This window comes from Muntiacus reevesi, chromosome 5, assembly GCF_963930625.1.
Source record: "Muntiacus reevesi chromosome 5, mMunRee1.1, whole genome shotgun sequence".
Lineage (NCBI taxonomy): Eukaryota > Metazoa > Chordata > Mammalia > Artiodactyla > Cervidae > Muntiacus > Muntiacus reevesi.
Window position 1 is genome coordinate 22900999 of NC_089253.1, and position 12700 is coordinate 22913698.

At 40.2% G+C, this 12700-nt stretch overlaps 1 protein-coding gene across 2 annotated transcripts in view; it reads right to left on the reverse strand.

The window, feature by feature from the left end:
- Positions 1-12700, reverse strand: part of NELL1 (neural EGFL like 1) — a 994502-nt gene that overhangs the window by 496192 nt on the left and 485610 nt on the right. The window lies entirely within an intron of this gene.

Sequence of the window (12700 nt, forward strand, 5' to 3'; positions counted from 1 at the left end):
TTTCAAACTTTAGACTCCAGTAACCCAGGACCCCAAAACAGGTGGTAGAATTCTGCTCTGAGCTGGAACCCTTGATACAACCTTAGCTCAGGATACGTGAGACTGTTGAAGGCCCCCTCTAGGATTAGAAATAGTGACAGAGGGGCCTGGATCTTCTATTAAATATTGCTAAAGAAACATCTCTAAACCCCACTGTGGTATATATCAGCTCCAGTATAATGGGGCTCAAATTGTGATTTATTCTTAGAGATTGCTTGTCACCTTTGAAATATTAGCACTCATCTTCTGGGGTAATAAAAATGCATGATTTATGTCCCTCCCCAGGAAAGTGAAGCAGTTTGTTTTTGTTTTAAAAAGGTATACTTATGGACTTTCAAATGAAATTTGATGTGACATAATGCCTCTTCACAAATCACCAGCCTCCATCTGCACAAGACTGCTCAGAACAAACCAAGCTGAATTTGGCATCATCATCATTAAATTAGAGTGTCAGGCTTGGGTAGCAAAGATAGAAGCAAATGCAAAGAATTCTCTAAATAAAAGAGTGTGATCTACTCAGACTTGCTGCCTAAGAACATCCTAGAAAAAGGCAACCCAGAGAGGGTTAGATGCAGTGGGTTGGGCAAGGGGGTCCACTCCCTATGAGCATTTAAAAATGAAACAGAGTGAACAAAGAAAGTCAATATTTATTAGAGACTGGGTGAGTCTCATTTCATTAGCCCCGATTAGCTTGTGATCAGAAATGACCTGGAGAGCACCTACGATGTCATCCTGGGTCTCTGTGACCCCAGGAGCAAACTTGCTCCACTCTGCTGAACCACAGGCACTAAATTGACAACCTAGAGTCAAGTTCTACTCTTGCTCTTTTTATTAGTTAACTCTAGCACCGGGCACTTCTCTAGACATCAGTGTTTCCATTTATGAAATGACCAGCTGGACCAGAGAGCATCCAAAACCTTCCCCGATTCTAAAGTTACTGACACATTCAGGTGTTTCTGTTCTCACAGTGCACCACAAACCCTGCCTCCAAAACATTTTATTTTGGGCCACCTCTTTTCCTCCTATTTCAGTAAGCTTTAAAATGTTCCAGATGCCTTTTCCAAGACACAAGGCCTGGAAAATACTAATAAGGTGACCTGAACCTTCACACTGTCCCTTGGTGCCTGTTTCAAGTGAGCTGGCATGTCCCCAGAAAATGGAGAACAGCCATATCTAGGTACAGATACTCAAACAAAAGCACAGCTCTGGAAGGTCCTCCAGGAACTAGTAAGATTACTTGCAGAGCAATTCTACCAGACTTTTATCACCTGACTTTTCAGAAATCATGAGTTATAAAAACATGGTGGCACTGGCATTGATATGAGAACTATCAATATGCTCCCATCATGTCATACTGAATTTTTTTTAAATAATGAAGGCCTACATGATCTCTGATTTGAACTTATAAAACTCCAGTGAAGCAGACAAGATATGAATTATTATGACCTTTTTCAGATGAGAAAATAAAGTCTTTGAAAAGAATTCTGACTTGCCCAAGGGTACACAGATAATCACTGAGCTGGTAACAGAATCAAGGCCTTCTAACTCTGGAATTAGTGTTTTATCCAGTGTTCCATGTAATTCTCTATAATTATTGTTCTCTTCCTAAAGCAAGAGTAGAGAAATTAAATGTCTGTAGAATCTAGAAATATAAACTAAATGAAGAAGAAGCCAGGTAGAAGGTAAGTGTAAAATGTAAAATATGTACATATGCAAAATATATTTAATATGTAAAATATGTCCCATCCAAAAAAATAAATAAGGTATATATCTCTTAATATATTAATCAATCTTCTTCTCTCTCTCTTCCATCCCTGTCTCTATCAATCTCTTTCATTTCCCTACTTTCAAGAACAAAGAAATGATTTGTCTTACAACGTAAAAAACAGTGCAAGACCAGAGTTACATGAAAAATGAGACTAAACCTCAATGGCAGAAAGACAATAGAAAGAATGTGAACTGTTATCTTCACTTTACAGATGAGAAATCAGGGCCATAGGAATGGACAGCCGATTGTCTAAGGTCATATACCAACGGTACCTGGACTGCCAGGATGTGAATTCAGGCAGCATGGCTCCAAAGTCTACTCATCGCTCTGTAGTATCTCCTCCAGGGACTGTGGGCTAGATCTCTGGTCTTTCTAGAGAACTTACGTTGCTGTTACTCAGTTGCTGAGTCATGTTTGACTCTTTGCGACCCCAAGGACTGTAGCATGCCTGGCTTCCCTGTACTTCAGTATTTCCCAGAGTCCAAGCATTAATTTAACTTTTTAAAATAATGGCTCCATTTTTTTCCCCAAATATTTTGAAGCAAGCAAAACACATCTGCCTATCAGATTCAACCCACAAATGCCTGTGTCTTGAAGCATATCATCACAAGTAGCTTGGGGTGGGGGGGTGAGAGAGAGATGGGGGAAGAGAAGGAGAGAGTGAGAGAGGAGGTGAATGGAAAGAAGAATGGAAGGGGCAAGGAAGGAAAGACTAGGAAGAAAGGAGGACTAGGGAGGGGAAGAGAAAGGATACGAGAGGAGGAAAAGAGAAAGTGAGAGGAGGGGAGGGGGGAAGGGAAGGGAGGGGAAGGGGAAGGGAGGGAAGGGCAGGGGAAGCGAAAAATAACACAGTCCCAGGAAGCATCTAGATAACTTCTCTGAACTTAGTTGTGTTCCCTGCACAAATTACTCAGATGTTTATATACCAACCTCCACTGTGACAGCATTTGGAGATGGAACCCTTGCGGAGAAATTATGTTTAGATGAAGTCATGAAAGTGGTGCCCTCCTGATGAGATTACTGTCCCTTTAAGAAAAGATATGAAAAAGCAGGGATGGCATCATCAACTCAATGGACATGAATTTAGGCAAACTCCAGGAGATGGTGAGGGACAGGGAAGCCTGGCAAGCAGGAGTCCATGGGGTCACGAAGAATTGTACACGACTTGGCGACTGAACAATATGAAACAGCATGCTCTCTTGCTCAACCATATAATGTCACAGGGAGAAGGTAGGCATCTGCAAGTCAGAAGGAGAGCCCTCAGCAGAACCCAACCCTCATCTCAGACTTCGAGCCTCCAGAACTGTGAATAAATTTCCACTGTTTAAGCCATACAGTCAATGACATTTTGTTATGACAGCTCCCACTGACTGATACAATAACCCTTTAAATTTCTCAGTTGCCTGGTGAGATGAATTTTTACATCATCTTCTAAGATATGTGTCAAACAAACATGCTTCCTGCCAGATTAAATATTTGCATATTAAAAATTCAAATACCCTTTTAGTCATCCCATGCACAGTAATGAAGTCTTCACACACAGGGTTAAAATACCTCGTAAGGCAGGAGTTAGATTGTCGGATTTTCTGACATTTTAAAGGTGTTTTCCATATATACCTATGTCAGATATTTGCAAATTCATGCTAAGATTTTTTTTTTCCCCTGCTGGGTTCAATTTCAGAATTAAATACTGTCATAAAGCAACACATCTCTTTGTGCCATGGGGAATCTCAGCATAACCAATTTTTAGCTGACATCAGAAAAACACTGTAAGATACCACTCTATGACTTTTTCACCCAGCCTGGTATTTCTGACCTTCAGGAGGGTCTACAAAATGATGCTGAGCATGTACAAGGAAAGAAGCACACTCAGAGAAAGGTGACTAGTTCAGTTTCAGCTGTAGGCTGTGCCCAGACTACCTGAATCTATCAATTTCTGAACGCTACACTTCAGCCAACAGTACCAACAAAATCAGGGAGTGCTTCGAAAAAAAGGTCTGAGGTTTCCTCACAAGTTGTAAGTCAGCTAAGGAGGCTATGAAGATCTTGTGCCTTCCCTACCACTGGGAAAGGAAATTTCAGAGCTACTAAGAGACTGCTAGATTCCAGAGGCAGTCAAGATTCCAAAGCTCAGTGGGATGCATTCTTTGCCTTGTGGCTTTTATGCTAAGTGAAATAAGCCAGACCAGATGGTACAGTTCAGTTCAGTTCAGTTGCTCAGTCAAGTCCAACTCTTTGCGACCCCATGAATCACAGCACTCCAGGCCTCCCTGTCCATCACAAACTCCCAGAGTTTACTCATACTCATGCCCATCGAGTCGGTGATGTCATCCAGCCATCTCATCCTCTGTCGTCCCCTTCTCCTCCTGCCCCCAATCCCTCCCAGCATCAGGGTCTTTTCCAATGAGTCAACTCTTTGCATGAGGTTGCCAAAGTATTGGAGTTTCAGCTTCAGCATCAGCCCTTCCAATGAACACCCAGGACTGATCTGCTTTAGGATGGACTGGTTGGATCTCTTTGCAGTCCAAGGGATTCTCAAGAGTCTTCTCCAACACCACAGTTCAAAAGCATCAATTTTACGGTGCTCAACTTTCTTCACAGTCCAACTCTCACATTCATACATGACCACTGGAAAAACCATAGCCTTGACTAGACGGACCTTTGTTGACAAAGTAATGCCTTTGCTTTTTAATATGCTATCTAGATTGGTCAAAACTTTCCTCCCAAGGAGTAAGCGTCTTTTAGTTTCATGGCTGCAGTCACCATCTGCAGTGATTTTGGAGCCCCCCAAAATAAAGTCTGACACTGTTTACACTGTCTCCCCATCTATTTCCCATGAGGTGATGGGACCAGATGTCATGATCTTAGTTTTCTGAATGTTGAGCTTTAAGCCAACTTTTTCACACCCCTCTTTCACTTTCATCAGGAGGATTTTTAGCTCCTCTTCACTCTCTGCCATAAGGGTGGTGACATCTGCATATCTGATGTTATTGCTATTTTTCCCGGCAATCTTGATTCCAGCTTGTGCTTCTACCAGCCCAGCGTTTCTCATGATGTTCTCTGCATACAAGTTAAATAAGCAGGGTGACAATATACAGCCTTGACATACTCCTTTTCGTATTTGGAACCAGTCTGTTGTTCCATGTCCAGTTCTAACTGTTACTTCCTGACCTGCATGTAGGTTTCTCAAGAGGCAGGTCAGGTGGTCTGGTATTCCCATCTCCTTCAGAATTTTCCACAGTTTATTGCAATCCACACAGTCAAAGGCTTTCGCATAGTCAATAAAGCAGAAATAGATGTTTTTCTGGAACTCTGTTGCTTTCCCGATGATCCAGCGGATATTGGCAATTTGATCTCTGGTTCCTCTGCCTTTTCTAAATCCAGCTTGAACATCTGGAAGTTCTCGGTTCACGTATTGCTGAAGCCTGGCTTGGAGAATTTTGAGCATTACTTTACTAGCGTGTGAGATGAGTGCAATTGTGCGGCAGTTTGAGCATTCTTTGGCATTGTCTTTCTTTGAGATTGGAATGAAAACTGACCTTTTCCAGTCCTGTGGCCACTGCTGAGTTTTCCAAATTTGCTGGCATATTGAGTGCAGCACTTTCACAGCATCATCTTTCAGGATTTGAAATAGCTGAGCTGGAATTCCATCACCTCCACTAGCTTTGTTCGTAGTGATGCTTTCTTTCTTTCTTTTTTTTTTTTTAATGGGTTTTGTCATACATTGACATGAATCAGCCATAGAGTTACACGCATTCCCCATCCCGGTCCCCCATCCCACCTCCCTCTCCACCCGACTCCTCCGGATCCTCCCAGCCCACCAGGCCCGAGCACTTGACACATGCATCCCACCTGGGCTGGTGGTCTGTTTCACCACAGATAATACACATGCTGTTCTTTCGAAACATCCCACCCTCACTTTCTAAGGCCCACTTGACTTCACATTCCAGGATGTCTGGCTCTAGGTGAGTGATCACACCATTGTGATTATCTGGCTTGTGAAGATCTTTTTTGTACAGTTCTTCTGTGTATTCTTGTCACCTCTTTTTAATATCTTTTGCTTCTGTTAGGTCCATACCATTTCTGTCCTTTATCGAACTTATCTTTGCCTGAAATGTTCCCTTGGTATCTCTAATTTTCTTGAAATCTCTAGTCTTTCCCATTCTGTTATTTTCCTCTATTTCTTTGCATTGATCGCTGAGGAAGGCTTTCTTATCTCTCCTGGCTCTTCTTTGGAACTCTGCAATCAAATTGGAATATCTTTCCTTTTCACTTCATTTCTTTTCACAGCTATTTGTAAGGCCTCCTCAGACAACCATTTTGCCTTTTTGCATTTCTTTTTCATGGGGATGATCTTGATCCCTGTCTCCTGTACAATGTCACGAACCTCCGTCCATAGTTCATCAGGCTGTCGGTCTATCAGATCTAGTCCCTTAAGTCTATTTCTCACTTCCACTGTATAGTCATAAGGGATTAGATTTAGGTCATACCTGAATGGTCTAGTGGTTTTCCCTACTTTCTTCAGTTTAAGTCTGAATTTGGCAATAAGGTTTTCATGATCTGAGCCACAGTCAGCTCCAGGTCTCGTTTTTGTTGTCTGTCTAGAGCTTCTCCATCTTTGGCTGCAAAGAATATAATCAATCTGATTTCGGTGTTGACCATCTGGTGATGTCCATGTGTAGAGTCTTCTCTTGTGTTGTTTGAAGAGGGTGTTTGCTATGACCAGTGCGTTCTCTTGGCAAACCTCTATTAGCCTTTGCCCTGCTTCATTCCGTACTCCAAGGCCAAATTTGCCTGTTAGTCCAGGTGTTTCTTGACTTTCTACTTTTGCATTCCAGTCCCCTATAATGAAAAGGACATCTTTTTTGGATGTTCTAAAAAGTCTTGTAGGTCTTCATAGAACCGTTCCCAATCAGTCCCAATCCAGTGGAGAGGCAGTCACCTAAACATGACTTACTAGAAAAAGAAATGGCTAATTCCATCAAAAATGACTGAGGAAGAATTCACCAAAAATATATCTGTGGTGAGTCTTGAGAAGGCAAGAAGATGCCTTCATAAGTGCTGATGACCTTCCCTTATCACTTTGATTTAACTGGGTGGCAATTCTTTTTCTCTCAGCTTTATGAAAAGATAATTGATATATAACATTGTATAATCTTAAGGTATACAATGTGTAAATTTGATACACTTATCATTGCAAAATGATCACCACCACTGCCTTGGCTGACACCTACATCAGGCTGCATAATTACCATTTGTTTTGCAGTGACAAGATTTAAAATCTATTTTTTTTAGCAATTTCCAAATAGACACAGTTAACTATAGTCACATGCTGTACATTAGATCCCAAGATTTTATTCATCTTATAACTAAGAAGTTTGTACTCTCTATCAAAAAATGAATGAATAAAGATGTGAGTGTACACACACACACAGAGGAATATTGTTTAGCCAAAGGCAGGAAGTCCTACCATTTGTGACCACATGGATGAACTGTGGGAGTATTATGATAAGTAAAATAAGCACTTCTATCTCAGACAGAGAGACAAATACCACACGATACCACTTATATGTGGGATCTAAAAAAGCCAACCTCAAAAAAAAAATAAAATATAAAAGCCAACATCATAGAAATGGATAGAGTGGTGGTTACCAGGGGCTGGCTGAAAATTGGGGAAATTGAAGAGATTCTGGGCAACTGTTCTCTGCTTTCCAAAGATAAAGGAAAGTGAGGTAAGAGTTAATGAAATGGAAGAGTGCAACACCATTAACAAAGCATCTATTAATACATCCTTTAGCTGCAACTAATCTTTTAATTACTGGCAGCATTTATTGATCATTGCTTTGTGCCAAACGTAGTTACAAAGCACTTGACATGTATGATCCATTTCAACCTCACAAGTACCATACAGATAGGTATACATTAATATTTTTATTTTACAAAGGCACTCAAAGTTATTAGACAGCTAGAAGATGACCTCAGAGAATTTGAACCCCTGTCATATCTATTCTGCTGCTCTACAAGGCAACCTTAGCTTTCCCTTCCTCATCAAGAATATTCATTTTCCTTGATTAATTAAATAGCAATTCCATATAGTCACAATTGGTCAAATTATTCATTCACCGCTTTTCCCATGCAGTCAAAATAAAGTGCAAAGGTTTTAGTCATTTAAAGATAAATGATTTGGTGCCCGAGGTTCAGATCTGATTCACTACAGCATCAAGTTAACTAGTGATTAATTACCAGGCTCTGAATTCCACAAACAAACCAGACACTCTGGATCTATGAGCAGGTCATTAATGTACACATTAATGAATGTTTATGGAACTGGGGTTCCATAAAACCAGTTCCTTATAATGAACCAGCACCTGTGTAATGAATGAAAATCAGCTGAATGTCCTCAGAAAGAATAGCTACTTTTCTGTGGACTTCATCCCCTGGGAAGAGATTCCTTCAATGAAACAATATCTTTGAAATGAAGCCAACATTATTCACCACTTCAAATTTTTACACATCAGACTGAATCCATTTTGTCTATATGAAACAAGAACTATGAAACCCAAAATAATAAAGTGTTTAAACTGGTTCTTAAAATCACCAACTCTAGAATCCTATAAATTGTGATTGCAGAAAAACTACAAAAATAAATGAATGGATGAGGAGAAAAGAGGAAAAAACCCTACAGAACAATGACTCATAATCCACTTTCTTCTGATAACACAATCCAAATGTACAATGAAAACACCATTCAAAAGAAAGGAAATGGAAGAGAATCAGATTTCCATACAGTGCACTAGTCTTCAACTATTTTTACTTTATTCATTTTAAAAAATATATTTATTTTTAATAAGAGGATAATTGTTTTTACTTTTTTTTATCTTTATTTTTTTTAATTTTTTTAATTTTTTAAAAATTTTTTTTTAAATTTTTTATTTTTCAGTGGGTTTTGTCATACATTGATATGAATCAGCCATAGAGTTACACGTATTCCCCATCCCGGTCCCCCATCCCACCTTTTAAATATTATGTTAATTTTTAGCATTTGAACTGTTTTTAAATGGAAAAACTTTTTAAAAAGTAATAACAGCTAACATTTTCAAAAAAAAATAAGATTATAGCTTCTGGTCCCATCACTTCATGGCAAATAGGATGGGGAAACAATGGAAACAATGACAGACTTTATTTTCTTGGACTCCAAGATCACTGCAGATGGTGATTTCAACCATGAAATTAAAAGACACTTGTTTCTTGGAAGAAAAATTTTGACCAACCTAGACAGCATATTAAAAAGCAGAGACATTACTTTGCCAACAAAGGTCTGCCTAGTCAAAGCTATGGTTTTTCCAGTAGTCATGTATGGATGTGAGAGTTAGACCATAAAGAAAACTGAGAACCAAAGAATTGATGCTTTTGAACTGTGGTGTTGGAGAAGACTCTTCAGAGTCCCTTGGACAGCAAGGAGATCAAACCAGTCCATCCTAAAGATCAGTCCTGAATATTCTTCGAAAGGACTGATGACGAAGCTGAAGCTCCAAACCTTTGGTCACCTGATGTGAAGAACTGATTCATTGGAAAAGACCCTGATGCTGGGAAAGATTGAAGGCAGGAGGAAAAGGGGATGACAGGGGATGAGATTGGTTGGATGGCATCACCGACTCTATGGACATGAGTTTGAGCAAACTCTGGGAGTTGGTGATGGACAGGGAGGCCTGGCGTGCTGCAGTGCATGGTGTTGCAAAGAGTCAGACACGACTGAGCGACTGAACTAAACTGAACAGTTTCTAAGTACTAGGTACAGGCCTATGTTTATTAACTCATTTAATTCTGAAAATAACCCTTTGAGGTAGGTTTTTCAGTATTTCCAAGCAGCAGATGAGGAAACTGAGGCATGGAAGACTAAGCAACTTGCCCAAGGTCACCCAGCAAGGAGTGGGCAGAGCTGGAACTCAAATCCAGGCAGACCTGGCTCCCAAGGCAGTACTTTAACTCTACACCCTCACTCTCAACCAGAGTGATATCACTTACAAGGGGATGAAAAACTGGCTCTTGGCAGAGCGAAAAAAAACTTAGCTATTTTAAAAGTTTGTGATTCTCCAAAGGGCCACAGCACAGGAGGAGATATATAGTATATATCTGGTATTAAATTTTCATGAGAAAATGATAAGGAAAAAGTGTCTAAAAGAAACCTTAGGGGGCTCACAGTACAAAAACAGTGAACACACATTTCCCTTTACTGAACTGTCTCCATTTAGGAATAACATCTAACTTAAAAGTTCAATATAAAAAACAGAATTAAACCCTACATCAAATTAAAAAGCTTCTGTACAGCAAAGGGAGCCATCAACAAAATGAAAAGGCAATCTGCTGAACAGGAGAAAATATTTGCAAATCATAAAACTAATAAGGGTTTAATATGCAAAATATACAATAACTCATACAGTTCAATAGAGGAAAGTCAAAAAATCTGATTTAAAAAAATAGATCTGAAGAAATATTTTTCCAAAGACAATATACAAATGGTAGTCAACATCCCTACTCATCAGAGAAAGGTGAATCAAAACCACATTAAGCAATCATCGCACGAGTGTCAGTAGGGCTATCATCCAAAACACAAGAGAAAACAAACCAAACAAACAAACAAAAACAAGTGGAGAGAAGGAGACCCTTCCCCATTCCTGATGGGAATGTAAATCGCTGCAGCCACTGTGGAAAACAGTATGAAGGTCCCTTTCAACATTCAAAATAGAACTACCATATGACTCAGCAATTCCACTTCTGAGTATTTATCCAAAGGAAATAAAAATCACTGTCTCAAAAAGGTACACACATTCCTATGTTTAATGAAGCATTATTTATAACAGCCAAGCCATGGAAACGAGTGTTCTTCAATAGATAAAAGGATAAAGAAAAATGTGATACATACAAACACACTCTCTCAAACACACACAGAGTAGTAGTATTCAGCTATATAAAAGTAGAAAGCTTTGCCCTAAGTGACAACATGGATGGGGGACTTCAAAGGCGTTATGCTAAATAAGTCAGACAGAGAAAGAAAATACCATGTGATCTCACTCATATATGGAATCTGAAATAAAAATCCAAACTCATAGAACAGATCTGTGGTTGTCAGAGGGGAAGGGATGGAAAAAAAAATGGGTAAAGAGGTCAGACTTCTGGTCATAAGACAAACTAAGTCTTGAAGATAAAATGTACAACAGTGTATAGTCAACAACCCTGTATTGCTATAAAGAATAGATTTAAGCAGACTTGCTACGGTAAAGAGGCAGATTAGGCATTGGTTAGGATGAAAAAGAAAAAGAACCACCTACCTTTCAGCAGTGGTAAATAATGCTGCAATGAACTCTGGTGTACAAGTATCTGTTCAAGTATATGCTTTCAACAACTTTAGGCAGAAATCTAGGAGTGGAATTGTGGGACCATCTGGTAATTAGAAAAGACCCTGATGCTGGGAAAAACTGAAGGCAGGAGGAGAAGGGGACGACAGAGGGCAGGATGGTTGGTTGGCATCACTGACTCAATGGACATGGGTTTGAGCAAGCTCTGGGAGATGATGAAGGACAGGGAAGCCTGGCGTGCTGCAGTCCATGAGGTCGCAAAGAATCACACACAACTGAACAACAGGTAATTCTATGCTTAGGTTTTTGAGGAACCAATGAACTGTTTTCCTGCACCGAACAGTTCTGGCTACACCAAGATGAAAGGGGCTCGGAGGAGAGAGGGAGGATGGAGCAGTCACGGCTCAATGGTTAGACTTCTGTTGGGTGATGACAAAGTTTTGTAAGTGGACGGTAGTGATGCTTCCTCCACATTGTGAATGCAATTCACACCATGAAATGTACACCTTAAAATGGTTAAAATGCCAAGTGTTATGTCAAAGAAAATGTTAAAAAAAAAAAAGGTAACACAATTTGCAAAACAATGTAGTTTTGTATGGTATAGAAATATCACATATTCACCATGGAATATTACTTAGCTGTTAAAAAGAATTCATTTGAATCAGTTCTAATGAGATGGATGAAACTGGAGCCCATTATACAGAGTAAAGTTAGTCAGAAAGATAAAGATCATTACAGCATACTAACACATATATATGGAATTTAGAAAGATGGTAATGATAACCCTATATGCAAAACAGAAAAAGAGACAGATGTACAGAACAGACTTTTGCACTCTGTGGGAGAAGGCGAGGGTGGGATGTTTCGAGAGAACAGCATGTATATTATCTATGGTGAAACAGATCCCCGGCCCAGGTGGGATGCATGAGACAGGTGCTCAGGCCAGGTGCACCGGGAGGACCCAGGGGAATCGGGTTGGGGGGGAGGTGAGAGGGGGGATCGGGATGGGGAATACATGTAACTCCATGGCTGATTCATGTCAATGTATGACAAAACCCACTGCAATGTTGTGAAGTAATTAGCCTCCAACTAATAAAAATAATTGAAAAAAAAAAAAGAAATATCAATAAAGCTGTTTGAAAAAAGGGGGAAGAAGGACAATCCCAAACCTGTATTTCTGCTTCCTCAGGAGAGACAAAACCAGCTAAGCCCCTGAGCAGCTGAATGTCATAGAGCTAGAAAGAAAACTATGTGGCTGATCTGAGTTGAAGCCCAGCTTCACTACGGATGAGTGTTACTCTGCACAGTTACCGACTGGCTCTGAACTGGGTTTCCACGTCTGAGGAACACAGTGCTCTCGTGCAGGTTCGGTGAGATAGCGTGAGTGATACACATGTGCACCCTGTCCAGTGTCTTGGGCCTCAATAATGTCTTTGACTGCTGCTTCTCACCTTTTTGGCTTCAAAGGCACCATCCTTGACAGGCTGCCAGATCTGGCTCTCCTCTCTAGCCTGCCCAGGGGATCCAAGCCAAAGGG